At 42.1% G+C, this 11171-nt stretch overlaps 1 long non-coding RNA gene across 1 annotated transcript; it reads right to left on the bottom strand.

The window, feature by feature from the left end:
• Positions 1-1689: 1689 nt before the first annotated feature.
• Positions 1690-8692, bottom strand: LOC149126543 (uncharacterized). Its single transcript, XR_016233419.1, has 3 exons — positions 8520-8692; positions 3540-3641; positions 1690-1873 (listed from the first exon to the last, which is right to left on the bottom strand). It is a non-coding gene; the product is annotated as an uncharacterized LOC149126543 (long non-coding RNA).
• Between the last annotated feature and the right edge of the window lie 2479 nt (positions 8693-11171).

Raw genomic sequence — 11171 nt, 5'->3', positions numbered from 1 at the left:
TCATGTAGGTATAATGGAATTTATCTAATAATATATTTTAGTACTTTACTTTCAAGAAGTTAAGTTGCATATCAACTTATAGTTACATAAATAAATTTCAGAGTGCTTAGATGTTTCCTGTAAGGTCACCCAAGGAACTTCTTAGGAAGGCTTATCATCTTTCACACCTTGAAAAGATTTTTCCAGTATACTTCTATGTATAATTTATACTTAAGTAAAATATTTCCATAGTTGTAAGTCAACTTCCATTAAGTATATTAAATTCTCAAATTGCCCATGTTTGGCAACTATTATTGATTTTAAATCATAGTTTTATCCAAATGATATTTGCAGTGATACTATGCTATCAGTGGCAATTATGCGATTATATTAGCATCAATATAAAGCAAAGTTGACGTTAAGAGAAAATGACTAACTGATTCAGCTAAAAGAATTCTATGTGTGTTGATAGACAACACAGATTCACATATCTGGAAAAAATTATTTCTTTTTTGCGAACTTCTGGGATCTTCAGCACATCAACCTTTTCTCTTTGGATTGAGGTAATTTCTAATTGTGTATTGCATCATTTTTTATCTAGTAACATTTGATTATACTGAATGTAAAACTACAGTTTTGGGGCTGGCATTTTGATTTGGTGGATTATGTTGTCAAATGTGACGGCAGCATCTCACATGGGCACCAGTTCATGTCTCTGCTGCCCCTTTTCCAATCCACCTCCTTGCTAATGGCTTGGAAAAGCAGAAGATGAGGGTCCATGTGGTGACCCCTGCCACCCACACGGAAAACCAGAAAAAATGTCTGGCTTCTCATTTGAGCCTAGCCTAGAGCCGGCCATTGCTGCTATCCAGGGTGTTAACAGGTGGATGGAAGATCTATCTTTCTGTCTTCCCCTCACTCTACCTCCTGTAATTCTGAATTTGAAAATAAATAATCTTAAAAAATAAAACTACGGTTTTATTTAAGATCATGTGCCACCAGACAGGGGAGCTTCACTTAGAGAATGCAGACCGCACCATGGTCCAGCTCTACCCTATGATATTCGCTCAGTGATGAGCTGGTTTAGTACATTCCAGGAGCTAAGCCTGAATTCTTCATCTCAGAATCTCTGCTATTACTACCTCATGATTAGAATTTGAAGCCAGGGGGTTGGTGCTGTGGTGTAGTGGGTGAAGTTACCGCCTGCAATACCAGCATCCCATATGGGCGCTGGTTCGAGTCCAGGCTGTTCCACTTCCAATCCAGCTCTCTGCTATGGCCTGGGAAAACAGTAGAAGATGGCCCAAGTCCTTGGGCCTCTGCACCCACATAGGAGACCTGGAAGAAGCTCCTGTCTCCTGGCTTCAGATCAATGCATCTCTGGCCAATTGAAGAGTGAACCAGTGTATGGAAGACCTCTCTCTCTGCCTCTCCTTCTCTGTGTAACTCTGACTTTCAAATAAATAAATAAATCTTTTTAAAAAAAAGAATTTGAACCAGATGCTCATTTCCATTAATAAAATTCAAAGAGATTGATCAAATTTCAAATAATAGCATGTATTTTTTACAGTTAAACATGACGATCAAGGGGACTGAATATCCATTACTGCCAGTTTTTTTTTTTTTTTTTTGGTCAGTACACAAATCTACATAGAAATAGAAAGTTTTTAAAGATTTATTTATTTATTTTGAAAATCATAGTTACAGAAACAGAGAGGGAGAGAAAGAGATAAAGATCTTCCATCTGCTCGTTCACTTTCCAGATGGCCATAATGGCCGGGGTTGGGTCAGGCTGAAGACAGTAGCTAGGAGCTTCATCTGGGTCTCCAACATGGTTGGGAAGGGTCCGAACACTTGGGGTATCTCCTGCTTTTCACAGATGGTCACCTGGGGACTAGATTGGAAGTGGAGCGGCTGAGACATAAATCAGCACCCATATGGAATGACAACATAGCAGGCAGTGTGACTTTACCCTCTGTGCCTTAATGCCAGCCCCTAGAAAATGAAGCTTTAATTAGAGAATTTGTTAGTGAACTGAGAAGCCTATAAAAGGCCCTTAAGTGATGTTAACACCTAGTTTCACCTATAGCTACTTCTGTTGTTGAACTACAAAAAGTGTCACATATTAATTTTAGGATATTCTCCATTCTAGGAAGAGCATTGAGGAACAGCACACTTATTTATTCACTCATCTAATCACTTTTTCAAGCATTTTTGTCTTTGCCAGGACTGCTTCTGATGTATCTTTTGTTTCAGCTATTAGTAATTTTATTTAGAATACAAACCATTATGGTAGGGACTTGTCTATGTCTTAAAGGAATACATATATTATTTGTTGTCTCTCAAAGGGAAGAACAAAGTCTTCTCATAGTGTTTGGGTTAAGATACTTCAATAAATGAAAAGGAATTAGTAGTAATGTGAAAAAATAAATTTTCTTAAATGCATGCATATGCTTCTAAATGAGACTGAACTTTCATCCTAAACTTATTTCAACACTACATCATAGTTATAGAAATTCAACAACGAATCATCAAAGCCTTTTAACTTTCCTAAGGTTCATGCTCTCTGGCTAGATCACTGCAGGTGGCTAATAGCCTTGCCAAAATCCTGTGGTTGGAGAAAATTAAATTTTGAAAATTTGGTTAACTATTCCCCTTATTTTTTTTTACAGGTATGAGTCTTAAATTAGTTCCTTGTGATAAATACAACCCAGCCTATTACGCCATTTATCATAAGTTCATCTTATACTACTTATTCATCCTACACCAGGCCCCCTCTGCCTTCTTGTATCTTATTATTCATGAGTGCAGGAATAGAAAGCATTTGCAGTATATGTTTCTAAGCAATTTCTAAAAAAAAAATCACACAGGCTTTTGCTTATAATATCTATGGACTAAGCATCAGCATGTTTTTAATTAATACCCCAAATTTGATCTATATCATCTTTGATGAAGAAAACTTTTATCTTATTGATAGTGCTGACTAGGGTTTTCCTAGACAAGTAGAACATGTGTATACATCATTTGATCTTGGACTCATATTTTTTTATGAATGCCTTAGAGGCCTCAGGAAATCTTCAATGCCAAGAGTAATGTCCGTGTAGTGGCCAATCATATCTTTTTCACAGTCTGAACATGCCATACTTAGGAATTAGTTTCTGCATTGGAAAAATTTTGGTGCATTTATTTTTAACAGATTATTTTTAAATATTTTTCTATGGATTATAGAAGACTTAGTTTTTTTAATCTGTTTGTTTGATGATATTTATGTGCTTCCTCACCTTTGCAAAAGAGCATTAAGAAGTCTAGATAAAAAAATAAATATATTGCAAACAGATTCATGCTATCTGGATAAATTCTCACCCAATAAGGAAAAGCAGGAGAATCAGAGTTTTAGCATAATACTCCACACTGTGTTTTCTACAGAAAGAATAAAAGCTCCTGCCTGTCCCCATCTCATTTAGAGGCTCCCAGGCAAAATAATTCTAAGAAACATAGAAAGGCCTTTGAAATTGTTCAAAGGAAAAAAACTTGAGTTTCCTTGAGGATATTTTACTTACATGAAATGCAACAATAATGATATTTCCCTTTTTAATCCTTGTCTTCTCTACACACAAACTCACTATTTTTCCACTGAGCAATATTGATTCCCTTAGGGTTTCCTCCAAAAAGAAAAGAAACAAAATAACGAGCAAAACATCAGACATTCATACAGAAATTACAATACATTATATGAAGCTTACAGTTGCTCAATTGTTATGTTCTTATTTATAAATTGTAGCGCATTATTTGAGGAGATGGTTTAAGTGTTCAAGGTAAAGTTCATACAAAATTTCCATCAATATATGAGCACACAAAACTCTTTACTTAACATTATGGAAGGTAAAGTCAGAATATTATAGCGTAGCCATCTAATTCTCAAATTAATGAATTCTATCTAAAAACGTGACAGGTTGTACTGATATTAGTAACTCTAGAAGGAATTCTTCAACCGCCTGAAATTCTCAAGCAGAATACTTGAAACTTTACTTGCTTATCTTCTATTCTATTGTATAACTGTTAGACTGCATGCTCCATGAATATAGAGTCCACATCCAATGCAAATTAATATCACCTACAGTGCCTCATACTTGGTATGAATTTAATAAATATTAGTTCTCTGAAAGTCTAAGAATCCATAAGCAAAAATCATTTCTGGCTCAGAATAAAATAAAGCCTAATAGTATGAGCAAAGACCGTAAGGTCAGCAACCTTTGTCATTTGAAATTGAACATGCTCAAAGTTTTCCTGGAACTCCAAGTTTACAATCAATTATACAAGAAACATTATGCATAAGGTTAGAGAATTTGGCCCAGTCGCTAGCCCTTGACTTGTTGCAACTGTGTCATAGCTAAACCTCAGTTCAGTGACTGCTCCACGTTTTCCCGCTGCCTCTAAAAAGACAGTGTTAGTGGTTTTTTCCTCTCTTGGAACCCACTCCATGCCACTCTGGCTGGAGGTCCCTGACTTAAAATAAATCTTGCTTTTAAACCTCTAAATCTTGCTTTTCTCTTGGCCTTGTCTGCTTAGAAATTCTTCTTACATGTGAGACAAAGTCCTTAGGTAATTATGTTTTCTCCCCTGCCATTTCACCAGTACCATTTTGGTGCTATGACTCGGATAGCACCTCCAATGTGGTGCAGATCACACTGGAGTTCGACTCCAGACAGAGTCGTATCATCCCACCAGACGGATGAGCACGAGGACTACTCTCGCTTTCTTCGTAGAATTTCATTCTCCATAGCAACTCTCACTTTCTCAAAAACAACAGGCCCCTTGTCTGCCAGTTAAAAGCAATTAGTGTGGCTGCCAGACTTAAGACTCAAGGGCCCGGCTTGCTGATTAAGGCCAGAGCAATCTCCTGCACTGAGATCTGTTCTAACCTCTCTCTTCTCTGGTGTGGATTGGCCCTTTGCATGGGTTTGGGAGAAGGCCTTGAGACAACTGATGGATTCTGGCTTGGGCTATGCTCTAGTAATTATGGAGGTATCTTGCTAGGCACCAGGCCCTGACAGCCAAACTGGCGTTGGGCTGTGAAACACCTCTCCTCTCTTTTGGAGTCCTCATGAGCTGTACAGCCAGAGGCTCCACTCTTCATGCTTCTCATCTCAGCTCTGAGAATGGTCCAACTCAGCTTCCTTTCACAAGAGTTGGCCTGACACATGGACTGGGAGAAGGGCTTGGAATAACCTTGAAATTCAGGCCACGGCCACTCTCTGGTGCTTTGGCATTTTCAATGACTCCTTGATGGGACACCAGACCCCGACAGCCCTTTCAGGTGTCAGCTGAAAACTGAATTCTGTTCTTCCCTCCTTGGGGATGAATTTGTCAGTGAGACTGGGTGCAGCTTGGAGTAAGGCCGTGAGTTCCAAGTTCCTTGCCTCACAGAGTTTTTCCTTTACCCCAATCCTGATAAGATATCTGTCTTTCTCTGCTCTTCTAAATGGTTTCCTTACCTCTCTAGGTCTCCTCAACTCCTACAGACTCAATTTCCTGGTCCCATTAGCAGGTATTTCCTAGACATTTAGTTTGTTAGTTTTTCATTATAGTCTCCCATTAGATGCAGTCCTCATGTGGCCTGAACATGTTTGTGTAGACAAGCCTCAGCATGTCTCTGGTATGCCCTATCTTCCCTCTCAGTTCCCCTCTTTTGGATCACTTCTGTCTGGTCCTTACTGTGTAGCAACTATCTCAGGGAAATTTACTAGGGAGAATTTCTTATTCTCCCAGTATGCTCTTTTATCCCTTCTACCAACCTAGGTGGTAACCAGGACTAGCACTCTTTCATCAAACTCTATCTCAGAACACCTCAGTTTAGAAAGGCTCTTACCATGAAGGCTCATTGTCAAAATCAGGCCCATAAAATCAGACTCAAGGTTAAGAGGCATAGAACAGCTATTTTTCTTCATGAAGGGGAACAAAGTGACAGGCAGAGGCCCAGTCCAGCACACTGCTGGTGAAGGGAACTAATCACTCCATGTGTGTGCTATTCTCACAAATATGTACTTGAGGTTACAGGCGTGGAAGGCTGAGTGCGCATGGCTAATATGTAGTAATCCCACCCTCACCTTCCTCCTTCACTGTGGGCTTCAGTGCATTCCTGGACACCACAGGCAAAAGAGAGGGTTGAGAGAAGTCTCAAACTCAGGAGAGATAAGAAGTAGGGATTGTTTCTATTTTTATACTCTCATTACAGTACACATTCCCTGGGGTTGCATCCTTAGACTTTGGGACTCCTTTGACCCCTGGGTGTCGCTCCCCGTCTTCATGGAGGAACGACACAGGACCCTGCGCTGTTCTTTCGTCTGCTCGGCCCTTCCCGGGTTTGCTGCTGGTTCTTCCCGGGTTGGCTACCGACCCTTCCACCTCCGTGGAAGGGCGGTTCCCCCTAGCCACTTTCCCCACTTCCGCGGGGGAGCGGCACACCGCCGGCCGGCTCTCTCGGGGGCTGCACAGGCGTTCCTTCAGATAGATGTTCCCTGGTGCATGTTGTCTCTCTCCTCCTTTATAGTCCTCTTCCACCAATCCCAACTCTGCTACCCACACGCCGAGTACGCTGCTCTCTTCCAATCAGGAGCAGCTCCTGCAGCTTGTCAAGTTGGTGAAAGGCAGCTGGGTAGAAGCTGTTTGCTCCTCTCCCAGCGCCATATTGTGGGAGAGCAGATGCATAGAATAAGTCTTAATTCCATTAACTTAGTCTAGTCTGAGTTGCTCCCCACACCTGAGTTTAAAGAAAAATGCCTCATCGTTTTTCTGCACCACCATCTGGCCTGTTTACAAGCAAAGTACGGAGAAGTTAGCCTACATGACTTGCGAAAAGTGCCAGCTCTGTCTCGGAACTCTGCCTCCTAATTGGCCTCTTGCCTCTATTTCCCCACATGTGCTCCAATATGCATTGAATTCTCTTTCCAAAGTGTTAAAAGATCCTTGGGTATGTCTAGTGAGCCACCAGGCTCCCTCTTTTATTGTATTTAACTATTGGTGAGGCTTTTAATCCCAATGGAAGGGAATTTTTTCAGGTGACTATTGGCCCCATTGTTGTAATTTTGCCCAGGAATTTCTAGGCAAGAATCTAGGCCAATAACATCAGATGCTATTGAATATGTATGGGTGAATCCATATGATGAAGTCTTGGACTTCTTGAGCCAGCTCCTTAGCTGACTTCTCTTCCCTGAGGCTGGTTTGACTGATAGCCTCACGCTTAGACACTTCCGGTATTGGCTTTTCGGTCCCTGATATAAGGTTATTATCTCTTTGTAGGCCTTCAGATTTTTCCTCCAGCCTGCCTCTTCACAGGCTCTTACAGAACCTCCTTGTAGGTCATTGCCTTGATTCTATCACCAATCAGATTATCCTCCTTAGGAATCTCTCTGGAGGAGTGCCCATCTGCTCTGAGGGATTCTTCTCCCATTAAACCTAACATAACAGTGAACAAACTTCAGTGGAAAAAGATTAAACTCAATTTCAATTAGAGTCTAAAGAGGTATCTTTGGTAAATAACAATCTTGTGCATGAAATCTTGTGTACTGTAGCTGGACATTGGGTTTAAATGAATTTCTCTCTTTTGAATCTAGGAAGATCACTGCCTTTAAAAAACAGTGCTTTGTAACTTGCAAGACTTGTTTTGCAACTAGGTTTAACAGGTTTCTGATGAAATAGTAATGGGTAATCAGTGTTTGTAATAACCTCCCTAAGGTGGATTTTGCAATTTCTGGTTTAATGTCACTGATTTTAGCTAGAGTTTATAAAAAAGACTAGTATTCCATATAAATATAATTTTGGCCTTAACTCAAAAAAAGGTTTAATATAATATCAGCATCTGAAGTGATCTGAGTGTAATTGCTTAATGTAAATTGGGTAGCCAGTGCTGCAGCTCAATAAGCTAATCTTCCACCTGCGGCACCAGCAGCCCCAGGTTCTAGCCCCAATCGGGGCGTCGGATTCTGTACTGGTTGCTCCTCTTCCAGTCCAGCTCTCTGCTGTGGCCAGGGAGTGCAGTGGAGGATGGCCCAAGTGCTTGGGCCCTGCACCCGCATGGGAGACCAGCAGAAGCACCTGGCTCCTGGCTTCGGATCAGCATGGTGTGCCGGCCGCAGCGGCCATTGGGGGGTGAACCAGTGGGAAAGGAAGACCTTTCTCTCTGTCTCTCTCTCTCACTGTCCACCACTCTGCCTATCAAAAAAAAAAATGGGTAAAGGTAAATGAGATAAATGTGTCTAAATGTAAACTTTGGTACACTTAGCACCTTATATTTTATAGAAAAACTATTTCTATTTGTTAACAGATATGTTTTCATAAACTGTCTATGAAAATAGTTCAACACCACATGAAAGTAACCAAGGATGAAATTTAATGTTATCTTACTTAGATTTTTTAAAGGTTTATTTCAAAATGTAAATCAAGGAAATAGGAAGATGGAAAATAAAAATGTGTTCTTGGTAAAGATTATGATAGAAAGAGATTTTTTTGAATAAAGAAAGGACATGGTTTGTAAGACTTACTGTGTCCAGGCTGGTGCCGTGGCTCACTAGGCTAATCCTCCACCTGTGGCACCAGCACCCCTGGGTTCTAGTCCTGGTCGGGGCACCGGATTCTGTCCTGGTTGCTCCTCTTCCAGTGCAGCTCTCTGCTGTGGCCCGGGAAGGCAGTAGAGGATGGCCCAATGATTGGATAGTTCTGTAAGCACATGAAACCAATAATGGATTATAGGTTTCAATTGAGAAAAAGTATGGTTGATTCAAGTTACTAAATTTATAGATAGGCTGGCGCTGCGGCTCAATAGGCTAATCTTCCGCCTTGGGGCGCCGGCACACCAGGTTCTAGTCCCGGTCGGGGCTCCGGATTCTGTACTGGTTGCTTCTCTTCGAGTCCAGCGCTCTGCTGTGGCCAGGGAGTGCAGTGGAGGATGACCCAAGATCTTGGGCCCTGCACCCCATGGGAGACCAGGAGAAGCACCTGGCTCCTGGCTTCGGATCAGCGTGGTGCCCCTGCCGCAGTGGCCATTGGAGGGTGAACCAATGGCAAAGGAAGACCTTTCTCTCTGTCTCTCACTGTCCACTCTGTCTGTCAAAAAAATAAATAAAAAAATAAAAAAATAAATTTATAGATAAGGTAGTCATCATGTTTTATGTTAAAGTGAAGGCATAGCTTTCCTCACAGGCACTCTCTATCTCACAGAAAAATGACTGTCAGAACATTCCTGTGACTATCGATTTCTAGCTTAGGGCACCAATGATTAGGAATGGGACTGAGCACCCCCTTGACTTGCATCCTCTTAAAGACTGCCTCAGGGCCGGTGCTGTGGCATATCAGATAAAGCTGCTGCCTGCAGTGCAGGCATCTCATATGGGCACCAGTTTGAGTCCTGGCTGCTCCACTTCTGATCCAGCTCACTGCTGTGGCCTGGGAAAGCAGTAAAAGTTGGTCCAAGTCCTTGGGCCCCTGCACCCACATGGGAGACCCAGAAGAAGCTCCTGGCTCCTGGCTTTGGATTGGTGCAACTCCAGCCCTTGAAGCCAATTGGGGAGTGAACCAGCAGATGGAAGACCCTTCTCTCTCTCTCTCTCTCTCTCTCTACCTTCCCTTCTCTTTCTGGGTAATTTTGATTTTCAAATAAATAAATAAATCTAAAAAAAGGCTGGTTCCATATTCTCCTATACCAGAAACCAGGAGTAAAGAGGAGAAAGCTAGGAAGCAGTGGCAATGTAAATATAGGTGGCAGGCCACTTCATGTCTACTTTATGCAATGATCTACCAGCACGGAGACCCAAAATGCCAGTCCACCATAAATGGCATTGGTTTTCAACGTGGAAAGCCAAGGCTTCAGATGGACACAGAAGTCAGTTTTCAGAGAGCCCTGGAAGCTCCACCAGGCAAGAGCTGGGCCACTGGAAATGGAACTGTCCTACAGGTGGGCCTCCTGGGTCAGAGCCACAGACGCAGTTGGCTCTAAGCTTAGAAAAGCCCTTCACTCTGGCCAGCTTCCAAAGTAACCACCACTGCTGAGGGGATAGCCAACTAGGGTCAGTAATATTGCAGGCAGAGTAGTAGTATTCCCTTTAGAGATGCCACTTGCTTGCTATTCAGGCCATCTCTCCTCCCAGGCCAGCTAGGGTATGGAAGAGGGTGCCTTCCATAAGGATTTTCACTTCTCCCTTGTGATGTCTTTTCTGGTACCCCACGTGAAGAGATGGATATGTCTTTGCTTCATAGCTGGTCAGGCCTGCTTCTTATCAAGCCCTTTCTGTCAATTTCTATTCACCTCTCAATGGGAAAATTTGCTCATGGTTTAGAAAGTACCTTTCTTAGGTCCTCTAATAATGACTCTGTCCTTTGTTTTAGACCCTGTGAATTTAATCTGCTTGCTAGATTCATTTTCTCCGGACTTGAAACAGTGAAATTCTAGATGGCCATGCACATAAAACCTTGGATGGAAGCAGTTTCTGGAAGTTGGCACTGTATCTCCCTCAGGAAGCCACCTGTTAGAACTCAGTCTTGACTGCCATTCCCTACTCTGCCCTTTTTCAGCATGAAGCAGCTAGAACAGTCATCCAGTTCCCCTAACAGAAGTTAGGGTACATTCTTCATGGGGAGGGAATGTAAGGAGTTAGACAGGTTAATAGGAAGTCAGGGTTGTCCCAGAGGAAATTTATGGTGCAAAATGCTTTCTTCTGCCAAAAATTATCTTAAGCATGGTTAAAAGCCCCTGCCCCACTCCTTGGGGGCTTCCAATCTTATCATCAGAATAGCAAGGGAGTGGTAACTCTACCCTTTTGAACTCCCAGTTTACTGTAAAACAAATTAGTGGGTCTGGAGCTATGGTATAGCAGATAAAGCTACCACCGGCAGTACCAGCATTCCATATGGGTGCTGGTTCGACCTGGCTGCTTCACTTCCTATCTAGCTCTCTGCTATGGCCTGGGAAAGTAGTAAAGGAGAGCTCAAGTGTTTGGGCCCCTGAACCTGCCTGGGAGACTGGGAAGAAGCTCCCAGCTCCTGGCTTCAGATCAGTACAGCTCCAGCAATTGCGGCCAATTGGGGAGTGAACCAGCGGATGGAAGACCTCTCTCTCTCTCTCTCTCTCTCTCTCTCTCTCTGCATCTCCTTCTCTCTCAGTAAATTCTTTCAAATAAATATAATAAATATTAAAAAAA

Source organism: Oryctolagus cuniculus, chromosome 5 (genome assembly GCF_051225735.1).
Source record: "Oryctolagus cuniculus isolate XC-2025 breed Fujian yellow rabbit chromosome 5, ASM5122573v1, whole genome shotgun sequence".
NCBI classification, from domain to species: Eukaryota; Metazoa; Chordata; class Mammalia; order Lagomorpha; family Leporidae; genus Oryctolagus; species Oryctolagus cuniculus.
Note: the sequence above shows the minus strand (reverse complement) of the source record. Positions and strands in the feature narration are given on the sequence as shown.